This window comes from Phodopus roborovskii, unplaced genomic scaffold (genome assembly GCF_943737965.1).
Source record: "Phodopus roborovskii unplaced genomic scaffold, PHOROB, whole genome shotgun sequence".
NCBI classification, from domain to species: Eukaryota; Metazoa; Chordata; class Mammalia; order Rodentia; family Cricetidae; genus Phodopus; species Phodopus roborovskii.
Window position 1 is genome coordinate 4,671,818 of NW_026126469.1, and position 13,123 is coordinate 4,684,940.

Below are 13,123 nucleotides of genomic sequence, written 5' to 3' on the forward strand. Positions count from 1 at the left end.
CTCCATTTTTAGGGTCTTACATAAGAGCTGTGTTTGTCATTCTCTTCAGCAGCGAGAATCCTGCCTTGCACTATCCTCAATATATTTGCTCAATTTTCCAACCATGCCAACTGCCTCCTTTGGCTTCCAGCCATGTTGTCATTTCTGAGGGGAAGGTAGAGAAGGGTAAGGAGGCAAAGGGTTATGTGAAAGTCTTCTGCAGCCCAGCCCCTGCCACATCTCCATTGCCTGGTTGATCCTGACATTGACAGCCTGATTTCTCGGTCAAGCACCTTTTAGCCCTTCTTTTCACCTAAGCCTTTTCCTCATCCTAGTAGTTCTAGCAGTTCTTTCTGACTTCTAATACTGCTGCAAAACCACAGAGTCCTGTGTAGCTTAGGCTAGCCTCAAACTTGCTACACAGCTAAGGATGGTCTTGAACTGATTCTCCTGCGTCTATGTCCCATGTACAACCAAATTTCTTTATTCTTTTCATATTTAATTATATAATAATTCCTGTGGGGCTGAGGGAATGGCTTAGACAGTAAGGTGATTTCTGTGCATCTTGAGTTATGATGTCCAGTGCCCACATAAAAGTTAGTTGTGGCACATACTTTTTCTTGTTTGTTTTTTCAAGTTAGGGTTTCTCTGTATTGCTTTGGAGCCTGTCCTGGAATTTGATCTGTAGACCATGCTGGGCTTGAACTCACAGAGATCCCCCTGCCTCTGTCTCCCGAGTTCTGGGACTAAAGGCGTGAGCCACCAATGCCCTGCGACAGCACATTTGTAATCAGAGTACTGGAAGCAGAGACAGGTGGGCTCTTGAAGCTTGTTAGCTAGCTGGATCAATAGGCTTTAGGTTCTGTGAGAGACCCTGTCTTAAAGATAAGGTGGACAAGCACATACACATGCACTACACACATGTGAGCACTTAACACTCACACAAAGAAGAGAAAAATATTTTATGCTCAATGTGGTGGTTTGAATAAGAACGCCCCTCCCCCAAGACATGGTGATGCAAGTCTTTGATCCCAGAACTAAGGAGACAAAGGCAGATGGAACTCAAAGCCAGCCTGCTCTACAGAGTGAGTCTTCCATCAGGGCAGTACAGAGAAACCCTGGTCTTGAAAAAAATAAAAAATAAAAAAACAAAACAAAACAAGAATGTCCCCCCCAGGCACATTTATTCCAATGCTTGTTTACCAGGGAGTGGCACTGTTTGAAAGGATTGGAAAGATTAGGGGGTGTGGCCTTGGAGGAAGTGGTGACTGGGAGGTCTTTGAGGTTTTAAAATCGCAAGTCAAGCCCAGGATACAGTTCTCAGGCCCTGCTCCAGAGCCATGTGTGCTGCCAGCTGTCTGCCATGGTATGAACGGAACAACCCTCTGAAACTGTAAGCCAGCCCCCAGTTAAATGCTTTCTTTTATAAGAGTTGTCCTGATCATGTGTCTCTTCACAGCAATAGAACTGCTACTAAGACACTCATTTTTACAAAATCAAATGATGCATCTTGTGTGAAGCATGGCACGAAAGTCCACACCTGTTGGGAACTGAGCCTGGGTCTGTGATCAGTTATGGGACGAACCTTGGCTGAACTCTCGCTGTTTCTCTTGGCTGCACATTTAGAGCCTTCAGTTATATCACAAAGATTCGATGATTTAGTAACTAGTCCTATTTAGTAAGATCAGCCTAGCATATAACCATTAGCCCCATCACCATAGTAACCTTTCTTGTTCTCCTAACTGCTGATCTTTCCACCATGCCAACATCCATTCTTTGTGATTTTCTATATTCTGCTTGCAAGAATACCTGTAAGGCGTACAGTTTTTCTGCCTGCCGCCGCCTGGTCTGGTCCTGCCTCTGCGCCAGCCACAATTAACACACAGAGACTCTGTATTTGATATTATACTGTTGGCCAGTTACTACTTTCTTATCGGCTAGCTCTGTCTTAAATATTAACCCATTTGTGTTAATCTATGTATTTCCATGTGGTCTTCTTACCCGGAGTCGGCTGCCATGTACTGCTCTCTCCAGACTCTCCATCTAGGCTCTCCTTACTCACTACTTCCTTGAATCCTCCTTGTCTCCTAGTCCCTCCTATCTTCCTTTCCTATTGGCCAACAGTGCTTTATTCATTAACCAGTATGAGAAACATACAGAATGGCATCTCCCATCAAACACCTGGTCCTCAACTATTCTTCTTACCTCCCCTGCCCTCTCCCCTATATCCCTCTCTGCCAGCCTATATAATCTCTGGGTAGAAAAATAAAATTTGCCACTTGATCAGAATCCTGTCTTGTGGTCAATCTCCGAGTCTCTTACCCTCATCCCCCTCCCTTGGGTCTTTGGGTTCTAGGTTGAAGTCTCAAGGGTCGAGGAGGCACACACCATCTCAATCATACTACCTCTGAAATGGAATTAGATTCTTGCATATGATTTTTCAGGAGAAACATACGTGATATTTCTTCTTGTGCTAACCTAGATATTAACTATAGTGATGATGACAGGGGAGGAAGAAGAGCATGGGCGCTGTAGCTGTGGCTCAGCGGTAAAGCACTTGCCTGGCATGTGGAAGGTCCCCTGTTGAATCCCTAGTATTGGAAAAAACACACAAGTTCTTATCATTTTCAATGTTGAGACAGGATAGTTTTGTGTATTGTCATTGCTTCCTCTTGCCTAGGTCTGAGCATAACTCTGCTGTCATTTTCTAAACAGACATACAGGGATCCATCTTGAGACTATGCCACCATCTATCCTTTTATGCACAGGCCACACCATTGAGGACACTTCATACCCATTGTCTTTCAGTCTTGCTTTGCCCTTTGGTCTGGTTCTCAGGTGCATATGACTAGCAGCTCCTGGAAAGAGACTGGTGAGTGGGGGAGGAAAAGCACCAGAAGGCTTAAGGCTAAGTTCTCACGTGTGTCCCTGGCCCTCTTCACCCTCTCACCTTCATGCTTGGGTTGAGCAATGGCCCCAGGCCCTCTCATGCTGGCCCTACAATTTATTGACCTTTCCTATACTTTGGTACAGTTCTCTGTCACTGCCTTCCCTTCTGTGTAGTCACATGTGGTTTGAAGTGGAAAATTATAGAAATAAATAATGTGTCAGTTCTAAATCATGTGCCATTCTGAGTAGGGTGAAGTTTTTTAAAGTCTTTTTTTAAAGATTTATTTATTTATGCCAGGTGGTGGTGGCACATGCCTTTAGTCACAGCACTCAGGAGGCAGAGGCAGGAGGATCTCTGTGAGTTGGAGACTAGCCTGGTCTACAAGAGCTAGCTCCAGGACAGCCTCCAAAGCCACAGAGAAACCCTGTCTTGAAAAAACCAAAAAAAAAAAAAAAAAAAAAAAAAAAAAAAGTTATTATGTATACAGCATTCCTGCCTACAGGTATGCCTGCACACCAGAAGGGAGCATCAGATCTCATCATAGATGGCTGTGAGCCACCATGTAGTTGCTGGGAATTGAACTCAGGATCTTTGGAAGAGCAGCCAGTGCTGTTAGCCTCTGAGCCATCTCTTCAGCTCAAGCTGATGAAGTTTGCACTAACTGCTTCATTCCACTCAGGATGTGAGTCACCCATTTGTCCCTGCTGTATACACTACCCACTTGCTAGTCACAATGGATTGAATTGGCATTATAAAGGATTTAGTTTTAGGAACCCTTCCTTATTTTACTTAGTGCTGACCCCAAAACACAAGAATATTGATATTGGCTGGGCATGGCGGCACACACCCTTAATCCCGGAACCTGGGAGGCAGAGGTAGGCTGTTACATAAAGAGATCTTGTCTTGAAAAAACAAGAAAAAATATTGATAGTGATGATTTTAATATAACAAAAGAAGGCAAAAGTATTTTCTTTAAGTGAAAAGGTGAAAATTGTTGACTTAATAAGGAAATTAAAAAACTGTACACTAAGTTTTGTAAGATTTACAGTAAGAACAAATCTTTCTGTGAAATTATGAAGATGAAAAAGAAAAATTGTTCCCCCCCTTCAGTCCAAAAAAGAGATAGCTACAGTGTGAGGGGTTAGATTTGTGGGTTCTATGCTCTCTTTGCTTTTAAATGCCTACTGGAGGTCTTGGAATTTGTCCCTTGTAGTTAAAGGAGTTTGCTGTAAACAGCCACCCCTTGCCAGTTGAGGGAGAGTCTCATGTATCCTAGAGTGGCCTCAAACTCTCTATGTAATTGGGAATGACTTTGAAGATTTGATTCTCCCACCTCTATATCCTGAGTGTTGGAATTACAAATAAGGACCACCATGCCAATTTACATGGTGGTGGGGATTGAAACCCAGGCCTTCATTGGTGCATGCTACGAAGGCCCTCGACCAGCCAGCCCAGCCAGCAAGTTCAGTGATGCTATCTACAAATGTCATCATTTGTACAAGGGCAAGCACTCACATGTAAGAAGGCTTCATTTCTGTTGCTGTGTTTAAAATACCATGTCAAGAAGCTACTCAGAGCCGGACAGTGGTGGTGCATGCCTTTAATCCCAGCACTTGGGAGGCAGAAGCAGATGGGTATCTGTGAGTTCGAGGCCAGTCTGGTCTACAAAGCTACACAGAGAAACCCTGTCTCAAACAAACAAACACAACCAACCAAACAAACAAAAACAACTAAGAAGTGACTCAGAGCTGGGCAGTGGTGGTGCATACCATCAATCCCAGCATTTGGGAGGCAGCAACAGGTGGATCTCTGTGAATTGGAAGCAAGCCTGGTGGTCTACAGAGAGAGATCCAGGACAATCAGGACTATTGCACAGAGAAACCCTGTCTGGAAAAACAAACAAACAAATGCCCAAAGAAACAAAACAAAACAAAAAGCAACTCTGGGAAGAAGGTTGATTTCAGCTCAGAAGTCCAGGTCCATTACTATGGGGAAGTGGAGGAAGGAGCATCACACACACCCACGATCAAAGAGCAGTGAGAATGAATACAAACACACTTGATTGCTGGCTTGTGCTCAGCGGGCTTTCTTCAGTTACATTCCATTCAGGACCTCCTGCCTTGTGTGTATGTGGGGGGTAGGTCTTCCCGAATCAATCAACATAATTAAGTGGTTTTCCATAGACATACCCATAGGACAACTCAATGTAGACAGTCCCTATTTATTGAGATCCTCTTCCCAGGCAACTAATCAAGTTAATAATTAAGACTAGCTGTGATAGATTGGAAGGCATTCATACATCCCTGGGGCTCTCTTTATATGGAAGTATACTTTCTTTCTGCTCCTTACAAGAGGGACTTGTTTCAGAGGCAAAGTCACCTTCAAGGACCTTGGCTACCACACAACCCAGGCTCAGCAACACTGTGCCAACTCCATATTTATTCTCTAAACTAAGCAAGTGATTATCTCTGAAGACATAAGAATTCAATAACACTTTGTTGGGGTCCATAAAAATGGTGTCCCTTCATCTTGACTTAAGATCAGAGAGTTTAAAACTATCCTTACTCTTCCAAGGTTTAAGTCATAAGACCTAAAAGTGTAAGGCATAGCTACTGTAGGATGTTTGGTCTAAGGTGTGGGTGTCTTATCTAAACAACAAGAGACTTGGTCTAAGGTGTGGTTACTCTTAACCCTCAAGGTCAGATAATGAGAGATTTGGGCTACTGAATGTTTGGAAAATTAAGGAAGAATGTCTATTTGTTCCTTGTATCTTGCCTTTTCCCCCCTTTTGGTTTGGGTATATTAAAATGTTGAAGAACAAACTTGGGGTATTCAGTAGTCACTGGATTGTCCTCCTGACTCTATTCTGTGTCTCTATCTTTTCCTTAGTATCTTTTCCTGCTGTTTCTCAATCCGCACTCCCCCTCTCAGGTATGAACTGGGCAAATTGGCTGGATTTTACTAAACCTCCCAAAGTTAGGGTCCTACAAGACTTGTTGAAGACCAACTGCTGGTATATATGTCTTATTTCTAAGAAACTCATTCTATTTAAATCTATTCAGCTACATGAGCAGCTACACAGAGATCCATCCACCTGCCTCTGCCTCCAGAGTGCTGGGTTTAAATGAAGGTGTGCACCACAAATGCCCGACACACTTGTGTTCTTACACACACATTTGAATATTCACATTAGCTCACATGTACACACTTGCCATCCCAGTTCTCAGATATGGCAGGTAGTGACTAGAGAGGAAAATTCAGCTCTGACTGCCTGGAAGGACACAGTGGGGCTCAACTGTGTGATCTTAAGTCTCCACTCAGCTATGGGATTGGTGGTGGGGTGCTCATTGAGTGCCACTTCCCACCCCACTCCTCCTGGGCTCACTGGTGTCTTGGCACAGTGGTTATCCTTTGGGTAGACATCTGGGTAGTGGCTATGGCTTATTACTAATATGTCCACTGGCCATCAGGCCACTAGCCACCCTCAAACAGAGCCAGCTAATCATACACCCAGGGTCTACCTCAGGGAAGATCCCAGATACTACTACTTGGGTTAGCAGAATCTGACCAGTATTTTATCTTAAATCAGGGTCTTACTACACCTCACATTTGTGATCCTTCTGGTTTGGGCTCCCAAGTGCAGGCATCACTGGACAGGCTTGGCCACTAGACCTGGTATCTACCCATTCATGTGATATTCCTAAAGAGCAAGCTACACTAGTCTTTGTTGTACCCAAGTCTCAAAGATCCCCAAAGAGACCACCAGGGAGAGAGACCCACTGATGTAAATGCATAAGGTTTATTGTTCATCCAACTATGACAGGGACCTTGACTAGCTGGCTGACTCAGCATCTACCAGAGGAATCAAGTTTTCAAAGGCAAAAATTTCAGGATTACATCAGTAGGTACGGGTTGATTTCTGATTGGTTGACATTTGGGGAACAATCAGGAGAATTTCTCAAAGTCATATTTTGACATGAAATACCTGTGTACCAATTATTCTCATTGGTCAGTGCTGAGAGGGAACATTCTGTGGTTTTTTTTTTTTCTTTGTTTTTCCTTTCTTTCTTTCCTTCCTTTTTTTGTTTAGTTTTTGTTTTGTTTTTTTGAGACAGGGTTTCTCTGTGTTGTTTTGGAGCCTGTCCTGGAACTCGCTCTGTAGACTAGGCTGGCCTCGAACTCACAGAGATCTGCCTCCCTCTGCCTCCTGAGTTCTGGGATTAAAGGTGTGCACCACCATTTCCCAGGCCATTCTGTGGTTTCTATGGCTTTGTCTTGCTACTTTCAGATAGCCTGTTGTTCATAGATATCAATAGTTTTTGAACTGTATCCTGGAGACTACAGGGGAGATTTTGGTCTCCCCTAGAGTTTCTTTTGTGGCCAAACAGTTCCCAGGAACCAACTATCTAGGAGGCTGGGGTGGGGTTGGGGGCTGGAGTTTCTTTGGATTTAGTTTTGGGCTTAGGCAAGAGGCCAAGGGATCTGGGATTTCTTTGTGTTATGTACTGTCATGGCTGCTAAAGCAGGGGGCTGAGTGAAGGTCTGGTCCCTTATTTTTCTCTAGTATGAATAATAAGAGTTGAATTGTCGCACCCAGCCTCGACCAGCAAGGAAAGGGGAGATCTTCTTCTAGCAGTTTAATCAGGATCCTTGAACAAGCTTCTTCTAACTCTGGGGAAACACCTGCACAGGCTTAAATCCCCTTGCGCTGACCAACCCCAGTGAGCCACATGGACCGGGCAGATAGGCTGCTCTTATACAGAAGCAAGCAAGCTGAACATTGAATGGGGACTTAAGGCTTTGCCAAATTTATACAATTTTTCCCTAGTGTAAATTATTAAAAGTGAAGCTTTTGAGTTTAGTTTACCCTTTTCAGTCTTAGGCATAAATCCAACAAATCTGGACAAGGTTCAAATCAAGGCTCAAATCAAAATGGGCACTGATGGGAGATGTCATTCTGTAAATATGTTTCTCTTATTGGTTAATGAATTAAGTGCTGTTAGCCAATAGGAAAGCAAGATAGGCAGAACTAGGAGACAAGGAGGATTCCGGAAGTAGTAGGGAGGAGTCAGCATGTAGAGATTGGATGAGACTACATGGAAATACTTAGATTAATAGAAATGGGTTAATACTTAAGACAGAGCTAGTGGATAAGAAACCAGTAACTGGCCAACAGAATTATATCTAACACAGCGTGTCTGTGTGTTAATTGGGCCTGGCACCGAGGTGGGTTCAGGCTGGCAGGAAAAACTTACTTGTAACAGAGCACTGTTTCTGTCATCTGAAATGTCTATAGATCAACATTTCTTGGACCTGGCTTAGTGAAGCTCTAGTCCTCTCACCTCCACCTCTGACCCAGTTCCTGCCTAAGGCTTTTCTGTACCTCTAGCTCAGAGCTCTCTGAGTATGAGCAGCTGCCAGGGAAACCCAAGCTGCTGAGAGACATCCTCATCTTGCCTCCTTCCCCAGCTTGTTATAGGGGATGTAGTGTTCAAACCAAAGGGGGATAGCAAGCTGTTTGTGCCCATACAAGCTCCATCTTGGTCTTTCCTCTCCTGAGGATGCTGTTCCAGCCCCTGTTCTCACTGTTGTCTGTTCTCCCACAGGTCTGAGCATTCTACCACAGCACTGACCTCTTGCTCTTCCTGGGATCTTCGAGTTTCCTGTGTGCTCCTTGGGGTCTACAGCTCAGTAGGGATGGACATGTGTTGAGTGAACAGAACACAGCTCTAGACTGCAGACTGGCCTCCAACTGCAGGCAATCCTCTTGCCTCTGCTTCCTGAGTCATCAAAGACTGTCTTGGCTTCTCCTTGAGTCTGCCAGGCCCAAGATAGCCTCTAGCCCTCTGAGCCCATCATTGTCTCTAATTATCGAATAGTGGACTGCCAGAAAGTGTCAACTGGCCATCCAGAAGTTTCAAGATTAGGAGTGTCAGGCATGAGGCTTGGAGTCTGTTCTGTGTCCCCTTGCAGCTCTAGGCAACTGTCTCTGCACTATTAAGGCTGGAAGACACCCATTTTCACAGCCATCTCTATCTCAAGTCCTAGGGGAGCCAATACCCTTTGGCTTTTATGGACACTACATACATGTGTTGCAGGCATTCACATAAGATAAAATGAAAAAATTATCTTCCTTGTAAACAGGAGAATTTGAATTTGATCCCAAGCCCTGCCCCCATAATGAAAGCCAGGCATGGTAGTACATGTTGTAATCCCAGCACTGGGGGAGACAGAGAGACAGGAGGATTCCCGGAGCTTGCTGGCCAGCCTAGCTCAGCCTGCTTGGTAAGGTCCAGTGAAAGTCCTTGTCTTTAAAAAATGAGCTATCTTCAAGAAGATAACTGACTTTGCCTTCAAATATTCACCCAGATGCATGCACACCCTTACACACACACAGACACACACACCTACACCTGAAAAAACAAAACAAAAACCAAACAAACAAAAAATGAAAAGGGGAGCCTGGGGCTTGCTCTGTACATATGACCTGAATTTGATCATTAGAACCCAATTTTTTCTTTTCCTTCCAGGTGTGATCGTGTGTGCTTGTATTTCCAGGTACAGGTGAGTCTGAGGCCAGCCTTGGCTATAAGAGATCCTAAATCAAAAACAAAAACCAACTAAGGGTGGGGGGGAGGAAAGTACAGGCTGGAAACTAAATAAATGAATGTATTCTTGGCATGGGTGTGACTTATCGAGTTCAACCTCAACAGTAAGATGACAATGACATTGATGAATGATGATTATGATGATAAAAGGAGGAGAAAGAAGAAAAAACATACTTAAGCAAAGTGTAGTGGTAGATGGTTGTCATTCCAGTACTCAGAAGGTGGAGGCAGGATGATCAGGAGTTCAAGGCCTGTCTGGGATACATGAGATCCTGTCTAAAATAAACAAACAAACAAACAAAGAAGCAAAAAGAAAATACATTTTTTTGGTATATAAAAACCTATAGCATCTAATCATCCAGAAGTAACTGATTTTACTATAATGAGCACTAGTTCCCAACTATCCAGGGCCCCAGCAGGTGTTCACTCAATATGTTCCCAACAGGGTCCCTGCCTCAATGTGCTTTAGGCTATTGTTAGGTAAAATAATTTTTGTTTGTTTTGGCGTGTGTGTGTGTGTGTGTGTGTGTGTGTGTGTGTGTGTGTGTGTGTGTGTGTGTGAGAGAGAGAGAGAGAGAGAGAGAGACAGAGAGAGAACTACCCCTCAGGTGTCATTTCTTCATCAAATGCCACCCACCTTTCCTATTTATTCTTTTCTCTGGGGAGTTGGTCTCTCACTGACCCAGAATTTGCCAAGTATGCTACGTTTTTGGGATGAATTATCTGCTATTAACTAAGAGCTGGGCACTCCCCCCTCCTCTCCTTCCCCCCTCCCATACTCTCCTTTCTTTTCCCTTTCCTTCATTCTTGAGATAGTCCATGTAATTCTTGCTGTCCTGAAACTCCCTCTGTAGATCAGGCTGGCCTTGAACTCACAGAAATCCTCCTGCTTCTGCCTCCCCGGTGCTGGGATTAAAACTGTACCCCACTGCTACACCCCTCATTGATTTTAGAACCAGCTTTTTAAGGCTTCTACAGTAGACTGAAGATTGGCACCTAGCAGGCAACCTGCTCTCATGGATGAGCAACTGCCAGATTCTTGACCTTTATGATGTGACATAACCATTATTGGACTACCCAGTCTAATGTCAATCTAATAAATATATATGCCAATCTAAAAAATCTCTTTTAATATGTATTAATTCTATTGCTTCTGTTTTTCTGAAAAATTTTAACACAGCCAGTTGGCTAAAGAACACCAGGAATCCTCCTGTCTGGCTCCCCAGTTCTGGGACATACACCATCAAGTCTGGCTTTTTAAAATCATGGATTCTAAGTACTGAACTCAAGTCTTCTTGCTTGCAAGGCAAAAATACTTTAGCAGGAGAGCTGTCTCCCCTAGCCTCTTGTTTTGAGTTTTTGAAAAAGGTTCTCCAGTATAAGGCCAGGCTGGCTTTGAGATTTAAGTTCTCTTCTTTGGCCTCTTAAGTGCTGGGGTTATGGCTACATGGTGACCTATGTGCCAAGGGTCCCATCTCAAGTCCTCTTTTGACCATCTGGGACTTAGACAAGCTGATGAGGCTGAGATGGGTATGTAGGACTCTTGAGTGGAGAGACGTATAGTTAATTTAGATATCAGTTTGCTAGCCAGGATTCCTGCCTCTCTTTCCCTGGTTCTGTTATATTCCAGACCCAGCCCAGAGACCTGGCTTTCAGGTTCCCTTCCTCAGAAGGAAGCCCTCGTTGGGCCCAATCTCACCTACTCCAGCAGACTGTGGCTCCTGTTCTCTTCCTGGCTGAGTCTAACACTTATCTCCTGTCCTATCCTGGTAGCTTGGTCAATTGGGTGAAGTACCTCCAGCTTGCACCTATCTGCCCATCACACTTGTCCTTCAGGCCTCCCCCATGCCCATCTGGTTGCTCTGAGAGAAGGTGTCAAACTTCATGCAATTGGAGGACAGGGGGAGTGCAAACCACCATCTGGAGATTCAGATACACGAGACAACTCATCAGGGAGCAGTAAGGCAGCATATACTTAAGGAGGCTTTGCCAGGAGCTCTGGAGGAGTTGTGTGGGTGGGGGGAGGGGAAGACAGATGGATGCGTGGGTAGCAGGGGGGCAGGGCCTGAGCAGGAACCCCCAGATTTGCATGTTGGCATTATTTTCTTCTGGGCTTGTTGCCTAGTGGGCAGCTGTGTCCCCTGGGGGCAGGGAGCTCTGGGGACAGGCTAGGCACCAGCCCACTAGTCAGAGAAAAGAAATTTGTACGGGAGAGAAGGGGTTTATGGAGTAGTAGGGAGAGGTGACAGGATGGGTTGTAAGTGTGTGCATTATGTACATTTGCGACAGAACAAAAGGAAAAAAAAAAAAAAGAAGAAGAAGAAAAAAGAATTCCTGCCTCTTTGTGTGGCTCTGCCATACCCCAGCATCCCCATTCCCTCTCCCCAGGCCCAACAGCAGCAGATGAAGGTGCCTTCCATGAAGCCAGTCTGGTGATGGGGTGGGGGTGGGGTGGGATGGGGAGAAACAAGACAGACATTGGGGAGCAGCAGAGGCCCAGAGGCACAGGCAGAGTGGACCTGGCCTGGGCTGAGACAGGCTGAGGAGGGTGGGGTGTGGCAGGCCTAGGCTGGTAAACCCTCCTGGAAGCTTAAGGTACACAGGTCTCTTCTAGTTCTAGGGATCAGTTCAGGATGCAGAGTGAGGTTTATTGGAAGACCTTATGTTATTTTCCTACTTTGTTTTGCATGACCCCTCTCTTATCTTCACTGGCATTTTGAGGGTGTTCTTCATGTTGGCAGCTTTATATTCTTTGTGGGTCCCTGAAGCTGCTGCAGCTAAGGCTTGCTACTTTCCTGTTTGATGAAGGAATCACAAACCAATTGGTAGAAACTACAGTTGGGGATTCTGAAAAATCACTCCTTCCTTAGTTTGAAGAATTACCACCGGAGGCTTGACAGGCAGTGTATCTTCCACTCTTGGTGGAGACTTGGTGGCTGGCTTTTGGGCTGCCCTCATCCCAGCATCAGGGGCTGTGTTACACATGCCAGGCTAGTGTCTGCTACATGGCTAGACTGAATCCTGCCACTGGTGGCTTCTCAGTCATCTGGACTTGAAATTATATATTGATCCCGAAGGGTACAGAGAGGGCTTTTGGGTGTCCTGAAGAGCAGGTTTCCTGCATCCTGGGGGTTCCAGTCTACTTCACTCTGCATGTACTTACCACAGCTGAGGCCTCTAAGAGCAAATCAGTCAGCTGTTGGCTGTCCCCAGGGTGAGCTGGAGGTCACTGTGGAGAACAGAAGACTGCAGGTCTGGAGTCAAATGAGGAGTTGGGTGGGTCCAGGCATGTCTCTCTTAAAGGCCACCTGCTCTAATGATTCTTTTTGTTTGTTTTTCAAGACAGTTTCTCTGTGTAGCTTTTGTAGAATAGGCTGGTCTCGAACTCAGAGATCCACCTGTCTCTGCCTCCTGAGTGCTGGGATTAAAGTTGTGAGCCACCACTGCCTGGTCCACCTGCTCTAATGATTCTGAGATAGGTTCCTAACCTATTTAAAACTTTGAAGCACCAGTCTCTCTAGCCAATGGGCCATGTAGTCCCAGACCCTTCACTAGAAGTCTAATATTGAAGCCCTCCACTGAGAGGGACTTCCCAGGCTGTTGTCCTCCATTCCCTTAACTTAGCTACTTGGACTGTGGATCCATC